This window comes from Ctenocephalides felis, unplaced genomic scaffold (genome assembly GCF_003426905.1).
Source record: "Ctenocephalides felis isolate EL2017-DRISC unplaced genomic scaffold, ASM342690v1 CF-g0.4_SCAFFOLD_03570, whole genome shotgun sequence".
Taxonomy (NCBI): domain Eukaryota; kingdom Metazoa; phylum Arthropoda; class Insecta; order Siphonaptera; family Pulicidae; genus Ctenocephalides; species Ctenocephalides felis.
Window position 1 is genome coordinate 18,900,698 of NW_020539724.1, and position 15,331 is coordinate 18,916,028.

Genomic DNA, 15,331 nt, shown 5'->3' on the forward strand with positions numbered 1-15,331 from the left:
CAAATGGCTTTTAAATTTCTAAAATCGGTTCAGGCGTTTTTGAGAAAACGTCGATCAAAAGTCTAATTTTGACAAATGCCAAAAAGACCATACTGATTTTTGCAAACTTTGACGAATTTTTAAAGTTGAACCAGTTGTCGTAGGGCCGTAATATTTTAGTATGACCTAGAAAACTATGGTATCCATCGTCAAAAAAATAATCATAAAAATCGTCAAAAATTTTTTTTTTAAAACTTTATTACAAGAAAACGGCCCGGCCGATCTTTACCAAAAACTAATCAGCACGATTCCCAACCAATATCTTTCGAACGGTTTTTGAATTTTCAGAATCGATTCAGAATTGCGGGCTAAAACGAGGACGAAAAATTTTTCACTTTTCTGCAATTTACAAAGAAACGGCCCGGCCGATCGCCGCACAAAACTCAGGAACGATAGTCCTCATCGAGATACATCAAATGGCTTTTAAATTTTTGAAATCGGTCCAACCGTTTTGGGAGAAAACGTCGATTTACGGCAAAAAATCTGTTCACACACACACACACACACATACACACACACACACACACACACACACATACTTTTTCCAAATTTGGTCTCATTCGATTCAGAATGGCTCGAAACGTCGAGAAAACATAAAATTAGCGATTCGGATTTTTTTTATTATCACATTACTATATAAATCAATTGTTCTCTGTCTTCTTATTAACCCAAATCACATTCTATCGTGTTAAAACTCAATTAAATATTCCACCCACAGTGTCGTTTTCCTTACGTTATCACTTTAATGGTAATATCTCGTCCAAACGCACGACATAGAAAAGTCGTTAAGTTCGAGTTCCTCAATTTATTTTTACTGTTAACCATAGAGGAAATTTACATTAAGTGCTTACTTGTGACTATGACTCTATTTCGGATAATTGGCTAAAAACGTTATGACAATTTGTACATAATGTGTTATGAATATATTAACTCATGTTATACGCATATTACTGACACAGAAATCGTGATAATGTTAAAAAATCGTGATGATGCCAAAAACTGATACAAATACAAACTGATTTTAGTCTCGTTATATCTTTTACAAACATTTTAGTGGCGATTGGGAAAGTTGCTTGTAATTATCTGAGGATTGAAGGTTTTAATATGAACCAGAAATTATTGACGGTATTCCGTATTGGATACACAAACATTACAATAAATTTCAAAATAATTGCTGAATGATAGCTAATTGAGCCCTGGATGTATTGTTTTTTCAATTTATAACTATTTACTTCCAAAATTTTGTTGAGTCACTTGAGGGTTCGTGCTACTTCTACTAAAAACTAAGTATTTTTGTATAATTTTTATTCCAAATAGTTTGAATTTATTTCAAAGTCACGCCAAGAATAAATAACTGCAGATTTTGATGTTTTTTAGTGGTAAATGAGTTTTCTCAGTTATTGTTTTTTTGACAAATTGGCATTTCTTAAGAATGTTTTTACGTCGAACAGGAAAAGTCATTTTTATGTCATTGAAAGTAATTTTAATAATATTTATTATTACTTCATAGCAAAGTCCTACCCTGAAAAAAATATCGGAATATCGAATTTTATCTTCATAGTTTGAATAGAATTAATTATTTGTCTAAGTATATACTTTTCGACTAGGTAGACAGAAAGACGGGTTGGCAGGTGAACAGGTAAAAGGCTAGATAAGTGAACAAGCAGATAATCAGATAAATAGATATAAAGATAGATATGTAGACAGGTGGACAGAAAGACCGGTACAGGTCTACAAGTACACCGGTAGACAGGTGGACATACAGACAAGTGGGCAGATAGACAGATAGAACGATAGATAGGTAGACATTTGGACAAATAGACAGATAAAAAGATCGGCAGGTAGGCAAATAGAAAGATAAGTAGGAGGATAGATATTCAAATAAGGTGGTAGACTGGTACACAAATAAGATGGTAGACAGATAAGCAGGAGGATAGGTATACAAGTAAGCTGGTAGACTTACTATTTAAGATGATGAAGCCTGAAAAACGGAAGTATCAAAATTGGTTTGCCAAACTTGGTTCTGGTGTTTTTTCACTCAAAAAGGAAAATCGTTGTTTCAAGTTCCAATTCAAGTTGTTTATGATGATAAAGAATTGTCTTTGGACTGTTATTACTAACCGAATAATAAATTCTGACATCTACATTAATGGGCCAATTCTGCCGCATAACAGACCAACGTTATGACATGTTACGTTCTAACTTCCATACATTATGCTACTGAATTATACTGAATACTATAAAAATGCCATGTGTTTGCTGTGCATTCAGGCAGTTCTACACCTAAACTGCAACGTCACTTGTATGTTATGAAACTGGATCAGAAAGATCCTGTTATCTAAGTTCGTTTTTTTGCATTTGTGGGGTTTCTAGATTAGGTTTTTCTATCTGAGAACCTGATAAAATGCTTGAATGCACTGCAACCATATGGCTTTTGTCAATATCTGGAACAATTAGTATAGAAAGTTCTTCGTAACATAGCCTTGCGATAACATTGGACTGTTGTGCGGCGAAATCGGTTCATAAGCAACTTTGTAGAGCAACTATTAAACAATGTAGTTGAAAAAAGAGGCTTAAATTGGCATTTCGAAACGCTGATTTTCTCCAGTATTGACATCACATATCTTCGACCAGTCGGCAAAAATTATTGGAGCTTGGTTGGGATGTTTTGCCAATATCCACCATACGATCCTTCTTTGAATCTTCTGATCACTTTTTGTTTAGATTTATACTAAGTCTTTGTACGACATACTATTCAATGATTATGATGATGTAAAATTGTATCTGAATTAGGTTCTTACTAATAGAAAACAGAAGTTTTATAAAAGCGAGATGGTGATCATTCTTAATTTTGTATCTTAATATTACGTCTTTGTTTAGAGCATCTTGCATCTTCAAAAGATGAGATGCTGTATATCCAGTGATTCGCAGAATTTTTAAAAAGTTTGAAAGCTTTTCTGCAAAAAAGAACAGTATCAGAGACGAAGTAAAATACTTTATAGCTATGAATTTATTACAAAATAAAATCATTTTATTCCATGAAGAAAATATTTTTGTAAGAGTTTCCATTTTATTCAGTATATATATATACGAGGTCTGTTCAATAAGTACCCGGAATTTTCGTTTTTTCAAAAAAATGTTTATTTATTCGTCTACATTAATGTGGTCCCCTTCAAAGTAGTCCCCCCCAGATATAATACACTTATGCCAGCGTTTTTTCCAATTTTCGAAGCACCCTTGATATTCACTTTTTGATATGTCCTTGAGCACTCTCAGCGATTTTCTTCAATCGAGGAAAACCGCCGTCCTTTCATGGGTCTCTTCAACTTTGGGAATAGGAAAAAGTCACACGGAGCCATATCTGGTGAATTTTTGCACTTTGCAACACTTTATTTCATTTTTTACGCAAAATTTAATACAAATTCTTTGACTTTTCAATTCTTCCATTGTAAAAATCGCCGAGCTCAGAAAAACACGTCGAACCTTAGCGACTACCACAGACAAAGTAAACAGTGAATATAGCTGAAAATTTCATCATACTTTAGGGGCATGTATACCAACACAATAAAAAAAAAATTTTGACAATCAGACACTCCAGACCCGCGAAATTTAATTGTTAGTAATTCCGGGTACTTTTTGAACACACCTCGTATATATATATATATATATATATATATATATATATATAATTATAAAAACCGATTTATCTGTATCGCCCGTGGATCAGCATTTACTCGTGTCTAGGAATGCAGATTCTCACACAATAGATGCGATACTGATATAGCATCGTTGTGCATGGGTGTAATAGTTATTTATTACTTTGCTTGGAATGCGAACATAATTGCAGCTTTGAACTTTTCTACTGAAGATAAACATAGAAAGATACACCTCAATAACATTTATACTTGTCTATACAGGTATATTCATATAAATAGATCTAGATAAATACATGAGTGTTCGTGTTGATGTGGTTGGTGGCAAAGACTAGCGTTCAAACCTGCATTTTGGGCTCATTGGTGTGAAAATAGAGCGACTGGATCCCAACAAGAGGTCCCTAGTTCGATCCTGCTTCGAGAAGCCTGATGTCAAGCAGTAGTGATATCAGTTTTTACTTGAAAATATTGGTAGCAATGTGTTTCTAAGTGAAAATAGCCCTCATCCGGCATTGCTGCATCAATTAAATATTCGCCCGATTACAGAAATTGTAATGATAAAATTTGTCACTGCCATAATACCATATGTAACATCAACGTAGCATTCAGTCAAATCGGCTTATAGGACTCTTAAGTTCTGATTACTATTCAAAACAATGAGAAAAAAATCTGCTTTTTAGACAATCTAATCTAAAGCCATCTTGAAAATTTAGATCAAAATATATCTTCAAGTAAAAATAGTTTTTTCACTAAAAGTTTGCCATCGTTAATCAATGCAAAAGCCATGTGAAAGTCAGAACTTTAAAAAAATGTTGGAAAATATAAACATGATAATTTTATTGCAAAGGCGCTTCTAGAACACTTAAAAACATTTTTCCACAATATAATTTTAATGCATAGTTGATTCTAATATTGCTCCTGTTTATAAGTAGTGTAAGTTACTGTAATCGCAAAAAATTGAAAATGATTTTTTTATATCTTTATGCATGGAAGTTTTCTGAACATTTTGGCATTTCTTAGAAAAAATTGATGTATGAGTTTGTTTTTCACTAATACTTCCACTTTGCCTGTAATTCCACGAAAACCGCCTTTTGGTTTGTGGGGGAGGATCTAGAATGTACGGAAATTAAACTTATGAGCAAAGTAATGGATGTATGAGCATGTTTGTGGGTGTGCATGTATGTATGTGCGGATACAATTTTTCGTCGACGATTTCGATAGCACGGATCAAAAGATTTGATAGATTCAAAAAACATTCTATTCCTATTGATGAATAGACTTACTGATTAGTTGTTGCAAAAGGAGGTTCAGCCGTGTCGAAGACACGGGGCAAAATGGCAATTCAGGTTTTGAGAAAATTGGAATGATTGAATGATTCAAAAAACAATTCATTTGTATTGGCTGGATGAAGAACTGATTGAATTTTTGGAAAAGCGGGTCCTGGCGGCTTTGTAGATCTAGAAAAACAGTTTAAACATGTAATTTGGAGGCATTAAATATATATTTTTTTATTATTTTCATATTTTAACAGCAATAAGAACCTGGCGTTATATAGATGCTGTTGGGACTTCTCCTTACGTCGTATTTTTAGATGGCAATCCAACGGTTCATCCCTCCATATTTGATCATTATTTCATTATTAGAATTGATTTAATTTGGCTGACTTATGATTCAATTTGATGCAACAATGTTTGGGAAAAGTTTTTTTCCTTTGGAAGCATTTTTAAGATCTATATTTCTAAGTGAAAATTGATATAGCAACTGCTTGATATCAGGGTTGCCTGTGGCAGGGATTGAACCATCGAATTGATTACGATTTTAATTAGATAGTAAATTACTTTCTAATTTGTTTAATAAATTTAATTTAATGCTTTTTAGGCAAAATTCTTTGCCTATTCTTGGGTGGGTGATACTGCTAGTAATACTACTAGTCATGGATATATTTATTTATAATGAAAATTTCATTTTAAACATTTTATTTTTCTAAAATTACTACTGAAGTACAGGAAAACTCACCTATTGTGTTTGGCGCCTGGTTATTGATAACGTTCTCACGCAACATGTGCGTGCGCAGCAGTATATGAGTTAGAAAAATAAATTAAATGTCCTTAATTCAACATTCACAACAGGACTACATCTAAAGCTAAACATATCCAACATCGAATCGATCACCAATGAGTGACCTTTCGACCTTTTTTCCTTTATTTGATAAATCATCAAAATTACTGAATGTTGTATAAGAACGGCAGATTGTAATTCACAAATGTAAATAAAAAAAAATTAATTAAATTAAATTTTCCTATTCAATTTTTTTTCAATCGTGGGTGTTGCAATCACTGTTGTCATCTAAAAAATTCATTATCACAAAATGCAATAAATACCTTAGCATACCTTTTGCAAACAAACACCTATAAACTCTGTTAACGCACACGACTTACATTGCGTTCAATATTCTTTACTCACAAGTCTCCATACAATTGTATACAAACGCAACGTTCACTTATTAGAGAACTGGCAAACTAAACAAGTTTTGGAGAATAGGTTCTCAGTTATCATCTTACCTTTGCGAAGACATGGTGTGTGGAGTTTCTTGAAATAATTTTGGATTTTAAGCCTGTTTTTGTTTGTTATTTGAAAAATTTAATTGGAAAATTGTGCTTAATTTTGTGAAGTTACTTGGAAGTGTAGTGAAAAGGTTTGTTGGTATGCAAAATCTGGTGGAATTTGAATTGGTTTCTGTGAAAAGTTGGAATTTGAGTTTTTCTAAATTTGTAATAATTTTGGTACATTTTTTGATAGTACTTTTTTACTTTATTAACAGCAGCAATTAGTTATGATGAATAAATGTTATTAAATTAGAAAAATATAATTCTCTTTTTAATCATTATAAAAATTATTAAAATTAAATTTTAATTTAAATTTAATTTAATCAATCAAATTTTCTTAATATTTGAGTTTAGCTAAATACATAAACATATTTAAATATATCTAAAACAGCACTAAACTAAATAAATATAAACTAAATATATTTTCAAAAGTTATATGCTATCTTATTAAAATTTATAACATTATAATTTGATACGTTTGATAAGTTTCCTAAATCTCAAAATAAACGTCTGAAAATTTATATTTAAATATTAATATTTATTTACATTTAGCCATGTCTTGTATAACTTTTGGACGAGCTAATCATTCTTTCTAAACATATAAAGTTTGCTTCAATTTACCCAAAAAAAAATCTCTTATTTCATATTAAAAAGTACCATTAGATTTTTAAAACTATCAAATAATTTTCTTTTGCATAAAGTTATTAAGGCAGTGGTTTTCAACCTTTTCATCCCTCATCAGGTCATTTTTTGAAAAAAATATGCTGCTCCTCCCCCCTTAAATTTTCGAGTAATCTCATTTTATAAATACTAAATTTATATTATTTTAATAATTTTCTTTTGCATAAAGTGATTAAGGCAGTGGTTTTCAACCTTTATAAAAAATTATGCAATTTTATCCCCCGCCCTCTTTTATTAGAAGATTTTGCTTCTAATCTAATTTTATAAATACTCAATCAAAATTATAATTTATTTATCAGGCTAAAAAATATTATAAAATATTATGTCAAAATAAGTATAAAAATAATTATATTGGTTTAGTTTTATTTTGAAAATAACTGTAAGACCCCCTTGCGTCCCACAGATTGGAAACCACTTGATTAAGTTTTTTTATATTAATTTATGTTGATTTTTAACTTATGTAACTTTTACGATAAATTTCTGCATATACATATATTCGAGTTTTAATTTAAATAATTTTAAATCTATTACTCTTAAACAAAAAATTTTAATATATTTTGGCTGATTAAATCTCAATGTATATTAATTTAAATTCACAAATGCAATTTAATTAGAACACATTTACCTTAAAAATTTTACGTTTTCAATTTTGTTGAATTATCACGTCGTTAAAATATGATTTTAAATAAATTATATAACGCTATTATAAAACTATTAAAATAAATTAATTATACCTATATGAATTATTATTATAAATTTGTCTAATAGATTAATTAATTTTAACTAAATATATTAATACAGAAATAATCAGTAAAAATTAATGACTAATACGATTATGAAAATATTTAAAGCGTTATATGTAAACAGAAAATTTAAAAAATTCCGTATTCCGTAAAATATGTAATTCAGACCGTTTTTTCCGTAAACATTGCATTTATAATATAAATAAATAGATATATATATATATATATAAATGAATGTGTAAATTATTGTTATTTATTTATAAATTATAATTACATATTTAAACCGTTTTTTAACTAAAACAATAAAGACTACAACTTATGAGTGAAATGAACTATATAAATTTGAGCACATAAATTGCAGCTTAGAATTTAGCAAGGTAAGAATAAATTTATATTTGTTTATTTTTTTGTGCATATATATGTATATATTGTTGAGAACTATATATTTTGTAAATATATATGTATACATTGTTAAGAACTAAATATTTTATATTATCAGATCTTTTTTAAGATAAGTTCGTAGGTTAGTGCCAAAATACAATTTATATAAAACTTCTATAAATCGACCCTTTTTCGTACAATTTTTTATTTTCGTTATTATCATTATTGCTATTATTATTATGTGAATTAAAATCTAAAGATACATACAAATTTATAATTAGTATTATAGATGCATCGTGTTCAATGCATAACTTTGGTTATCTATTTTGATATCTTGGTGAATGCATGGTAATAATCGTAAATCTGCCCTATTATTATAATCAGCAGAAATATAAAAATGATATTATTACAGCTTTATTTAGTCTTGAAAAGTTTGTTTTGCATTTTGAAACCATTTTTAAAGCCTTAGAGCCTTGTTCTTACAAAATCTTGCTTGCAATGCAACATGCTCATATAAAAAGTTCAACTTCTTATTTTTAGTGCATTTTCGTCTCCTTTCTAGTATTGATGACCATCTTGTGATTCACTTATTTTTGCCTTGAAATAAGCAAACTTTTGTAGACTTATCAAAAATAATAATAATAGTATTTTCAAACTTCAAAAATTTAAAAAAATTGATATCTGAAGTAGTAAGACGGTATCAATGAGTTACCTCTTTGTATAGATATAAGAATTATAAGTGAATTTGATATATCATAAGTTAATAACTGTAACAAATGTAGCTGAATGTACTTTGTATAGCTTGCTATAAAAAATAAATCAAAAAAAAAAAATAAGTATACCCATGCAGAACGACACTATTAAATTTTTCTTATTTGATGAGGTTTTAGAGAACGGTTGGTTTTTCTTAAATTGAGAAATAGAATTTATAATTTTTTTTGTCATTCAAAACGTTATTAAAGTGAATTTATAAAATGACTTTTATAACTTAAATTCAGAAATATTCGGATAGCATCATGTCAACTTAGTTATATGCAGTTCAACTTATTGATAGATGCAATATTTGGCCCGAAAAAGGTTGCAAAATCCTACTAAGGTTTCTTCTAGAAGAACTTATCCTTTATACAAAATTTGTAAAGCTACTATAGTAGCAGTTAAAATGAATGTAAAAACAGATATAGTTATAATAATTGTAATAAATATTGAATATACAACATACATTGGGACAGCATGATATCAAATAGTATAATATTTTTTGTCCTGAAAATAGTTCTTTGAGATATTGCTGAAATAAGATGTAATAAATCGTTTATAAAATGCAAGAGTGTGAAATCAATTTAATAGAATTAGTTTTGATGATAATAGATGATTTATTATTAGAATTTAATTTTAGTTGCAAGTAGTAGTTTCTTTCAATAATAAACACATTTTTTTGTTTTCTATATATAGTTCAAAAATAATCTAGTTTTTAACAGTTTCAATATTAAAGTTGAAAGTATCATCAAATTGCGGGATGATCATAAATACAGATGGATACTTTTTATTCAAAATTATACTTTGATTAAATCGTGATTAGTAAACCAAATTCCAAACCGAATAAATTTCAAATGCAGCAATGGAATAATACAATTATGCATGAAGATTTAATCAATTTACGACATTTAATACACTCTGTAATTCTGGAAATAAACATACAAGCCAGTAAATATATATATATATATATATATATATATATATATATATACAGATTGATAATAGATACTTCAAATAACAAATAACTTTCAAAAACCATTCCATATCTAAAATGTGCAAACTTTCACGTCATACCAAATTTAACATCGTAACACATGCATCATATATATATATATATATATATATATATATATATATATATATATATGTATAAAGTTATCTAATAATAAAAATAACAATGACATTTTTATAAATAATTGTTATATTTAATCTGAGTGTGCGTAAAAATGTGCCATGTGTGATAATTTTTTTTATAAAAATATTTTTCATATTTCTGTTTTTAGATAACAGAAGTATAAACTAGTTATTTAACGATCTATTGTAAAATTATAACATGTGGATATTACGTCCATATATCTGATAATATCTCTTGATAAAGTACCTTACCATATTATAATTAAAAATGTCCATATTAAGGGCCACCCATATGTATATACATATTTCTAAAGTTTTACTTTACTATTTCTTTTCCAATCCTGATTTATGTTGTACATTTTCAATTTTATCAGATCAGTATCAGAAAGCATTAATTTCTTTATTACAATCAGTATTTTTATGAGGGACTCAAAACTGCATTTAACTATATATACTTTATTCTATTTATCATTCCGCATATGATACTGATTTCATTTCAATAATAATTTTTCACTTGAGATTATTCCTGGTTTCGTGGTAAGATCTTCTCTTAACAACTCGATATCAAGCAGTTGTGATATCCTCCACTTGAAATTATATGTTGCAAGTAAAAATAGCCCGTTCAGAAATTACTGAAAATAAAATGAAATATATCATCATTATTAGATAGGACAACCATTGCGTTTCATTCTTATATAAAATATATCTAAATGCAATGAATAGCCACTGGGTTGCTTTCTAATATAAAATTTATAAAAAAAGAACATTGGGATGAAATCATTGGGATGACTTCTAAAAATTGAAGTGGTGGAGCAAAAATAATTCCTGCTCATAAAATTCTAGATTAGCAATCATTTTTCATTTTTCACTTTGGATTACCAGAAGGGCTGCAATCGTTGTCATGATCACGTGTCAATTTTTTGGGACCTCCCCACTTCAGCATCTGCTAATTTTTTAAAATATTAACTCTTCTGTTTCTACTTTTTTCTGTAACATTTATAAATAAATTATAGAAAAAATAGTAGTGCTTGGTTGGCTGTAAAAAATGATAAAAATTGTTTGCCTCTTTTTTACAATGATTAATTATTAACCATGCTTCTATACTAGAATACCCCCTGATGCTCTTTTTTCTGTTCCAAATTGAAAAAAAAATCCAGATAGATAAAATTCTATGATAATTTCTAATTAACACATTCTCATGTGATAATATATATTAGGGGTCGTCCATTAATCACGTGATCGACTTTTTGAGGATTTTTGGACCCCTCTCCTCCTTGGTGATACGTGGTGATATTCAAAATTACCTCCTCCCCCTCCAAACATCACGTGTATTTTTAGTTACATAAAAAATTGTAGAATTTTAATTTTTTTTGAAAATGTTTGGAATTTTAAAAAAAATCACGTGATTAATAGACGCCTTCTTAGGTATTTATTTATATTATGAAAATGGTGAAAATTCCACCAGGACAATTATTCTATTTTCTCTCGATGAAAGTTTTACCATCATTAGTCAGTTGCGTAGATTATGGTTTGACGCTTTCAATATTAATCAATAAAGAAAAGTGATCACAATTATCTTTTCCCATAAACATATTTAAACCAATACTTTAGCAATAAATAATAAATATTGCTAAGTTACAGGAGAGTATTTGAAAGTCGCAAAGTTATTAGACTGAGACGATGCAATTTTATGTGAAATATAAATTAATACTTGCACATATACATATACATATACATACATATATATATATATATATATATATATATATATATATATATGAAATTAATATATGTGCAATGCTACAAATTGAAGGTTTAAATTTTCTAAAATTGATTATCTACATGGATGATTGCAATGACAAAATTTGGTAATAATAACATAAATTGTTCAAATACACATGGATAATATGTATATATATATATATATATATATATATATATACAAAGATTGTGATAGCATAATTCGTTTAATAAGAAAATTACATGTTGTCATGTAAGATTCCTCAGATTTGCACTATTTAATTTTGTCACATACTTTATATACTATTTATGCAATGTCACCCACACCGGTACAGTTATAGTTTCTATCATTATTTGCTATATGAATAAATATATTTATTCATTTTAAAAATTATTAAAAATGCATCACACATAGCCAGTTAAGCACATATAAATAGTGTTCGGACGTATTTTCATTTTATTAGTGGTCATGAAGGTGGCAATCTTCATGGCATTGAGCTTTTACACCGAGTGGCGACTATCCCTGTAAAGGGGGTAGCGGATTGGAATCGGACTTATTTTTCTCACTTCTAACACTAAAGTTGAGCAGTAGTAATATCCATTTTTACTTGAAACTATAGATCATATTGTTTTCATGTAAAACAGTACTTCCTTGTATTAATGCAAAAAAGTTAAAGAATCGTCATAAATAGAAACCATTCATTTTCCTTATAGTTATTAGCAAAAAATAATTATAAGGAAATGAATGATATTTACAGCAGATTATAGAATGCCAAATGTGGGTTTTAATTTGAAATTTCTGAATTTTGTGATTGCTGATATATCACCACTTATGCCATGCGCTATCCAAAAATGAATTTTACGTTAATATAATTTTGTCCATAAAAACTTACAATAAATGTATATTTGTTATATAAACATGAACGAGGTTATAGGAGTGTTCAGTATTTTATAAATTATTGAGATTACATCATACTTTAGAATATATATATATATATATATATATATATATATATATAATATTTCTAATATCTACATATTCAGAAACATGTATTTCTGAATTCGATTTATATGTAAAATAATTCCATTGCTATTTGAAAGATGTACGCCGTGGCATTTGAAATAAATCTATGCAATATATATATATATATATATATATATATATATATATATATATATATATATGCATTTGTATGCTTGGGTGTTTGTGTATTACACATACAAGACTGTAAAAATTACGAAACTAAACAAGTTTTACCTGAATGGAGCAAATATTCAACGCTTCGCTTTTAAATAAATGTTATTTCAAGAAATTTTAGAAATTACATACTAATTAACGTTTATTAAATTCTAAATGTTCATTGAACTTTTCAGTCTACTCTTGATTTTAGATGACAAAAATTATAGTCATTGGTGCAGACATTATTAAACAAAGGTCAAAAGTCAAAAACTTCTAAATATTAACGGGAATATTATATATTCAAACATAAATAAATATAATTGGCAAATAATTTATATGTATATAGTATATGTATATATACATATATATTTATACACACATATATATATATATATATATATATATATGTGTGGTGCGTTTACACGTATATTCATTTATACAGTCAACTTTACATTTACTATACTATTTTGGTAGTTTTATATATTTCCTGAGGGCCCTGGCCTAAAATACAAACGAATAAATAAATAACATAAAATAATTTAAACGTATTGGTAATTGGATTCTTTTTCATCATATCTACTACTTTGAGTTTATTTCTATAGATTTAAATAAATTGAATAAAAAAAATTAGTCGATGAAACGAATGAAAAGGTAACCACTTGAAGAACGTTCGCATTTTAACCAAACTTTTATATATTCATTATATATATATATATATATATATATACATATATTAGGATGGTCCTTAATATGGACATTTTCGAATTTTCTTGCTCCCAAGGGCTCAAATAGTTCCAAATTGATAAAAAACAATTCTCTGAAAGTTTTAGCTTTTAATATTGTCTTTAAGATAGAGATACCGTACTCTTACTTTTCCGAAGAAAACATATCTCTAAAATAAATTCTCATGTCTCGTGCATTGACACAAAGACTGGGTCAAATTTTGAAAAATCCTGTTTATGCTCATTTAGAGCGCCCCAAGAGTGTCCAAATATATGACCGACCCCTACTAACTTTGGAAGGCCGATCTACCATGCCCATGGTTTACCCCCTGGTACCTCCCTTTATAAGGGGACCTCTATAGAGAAAACATTGCCAAGTAAAATACTAAAAACGATGATTTTTTGCAATAAATGTATGATAATTCTAAGCGGAGATCCCAGGGGTTAATCAATTAGACGCGATTGGGGAACTCTAAATGGGCCAAAACAGATTTTTTTTTAAATTCAACTCTTATCTTTGGGTAAATGCACGGGACATCAGAATTTATTTTAGGAGTATGGTTTCTTTAGCAAAGTATTTTAATTTGATTCCTAGTATCCGACAAACACAGAATTTTATATTATTACTCGATCTCCCGCGATTCGGCCCTTGAAATTTATGCGTGAAACAGGTCTGAAGAGGCATCGACAAAATGCGCGCGAGTTCATCTCCAAAGAGAAATTACCTGTTTGGCGTGTTATCTTCATAGTTTTATTTGCTAGCTAAGTTTCTCTTTCCTGATTCGAATAAACGGCGACACGAAAGAATTTCATAAAATCATCTAACAACGCGTTAAATCATAATAAAATTTGTAATGGATAAAAATAAATTAGAATTTTAGAACGACAAGAAGTAGAACTTGTATCTAATATATTTTTTTCGTAACAAATTATTGATAAAGAAAGTCAAGCTAAAATGATATTGGGAAATCTAAGTATTGAGATTCTGCAAAGGTTCTTAAAAAAAACTATTTGTCTACATCTACAAATTAGTAGCATTTGCTTTTGAATTGTTACATTTTGAATTATTGAGTTTGAAAACGCGTACAAGCTTGCTAAACAAAGTATAAACTGACAGAATGAATCTATGCAATGCAAAGACAGTATTTAAAAACTACCTGGAGAAAATACTTTTGTTCTCCAATGCATGATATGTTAAAAGTCTTTTGAAATTTATTATTATTTCACTTTGAATTTTAATCTATCTTCATCTGAAATACAGTAAAATATTTTTACATAATATATAAAAAGTTGTGCTTGGGCATCCATTTAATAATTAATGCAATTTTAGTGAAGAAAAATGTCTTCATTGTCAAACGTATACAAATAAACGAAGAAAAGGCACAAAAATTATGATACACTAATTAATATCACTTTTCTAATTAATATTTCTAATAAATATTAAATTAATAAAATTTTACTCATTCCAAACGAAAAACATATGTCTCGATGAGAAGGGCTTTGTAAATCTTTGCACTTATTTTATTTTTATTTTTATTTTTATTAATTAAATATTTATTAGAAGAGTTGTTGTGATATTAATTAGAGTATCATTTTTTGTTTTTTCTGTGTTTTATTTTTAAATTATTTTTATGCATTGAAGATGAGTCAAATCAAGACCTGAACCGTTTGACAATCAAGACATTTTTCTTCACTAAAA

General features: G+C 28.2%; 2 protein-coding genes across 2 annotated transcripts in view; both read left to right on the top strand.

Annotated features, from left to right (window-relative positions):
* Positions 1–15,331, top strand: part of LOC113383529 (protein kinase shaggy-like) — a 419,230-nt gene that overhangs the window by 269,499 nt on the left and 134,400 nt on the right.
* The window catches only part of LOC113383532 (estradiol 17-beta-dehydrogenase 2-like), a 261,787-nt gene continuing 254,490 nt past the window's right edge, over positions 8,035–15,331 (top strand). Inside the window, exon 1 of the mRNA XM_026621792.1 lies at positions 8,035–8,099. The gene's annotated coding sequence lies outside the window, so the exon portion shown is untranslated. The remainder of the gene's footprint in view (positions 8,100–15,331) is intronic.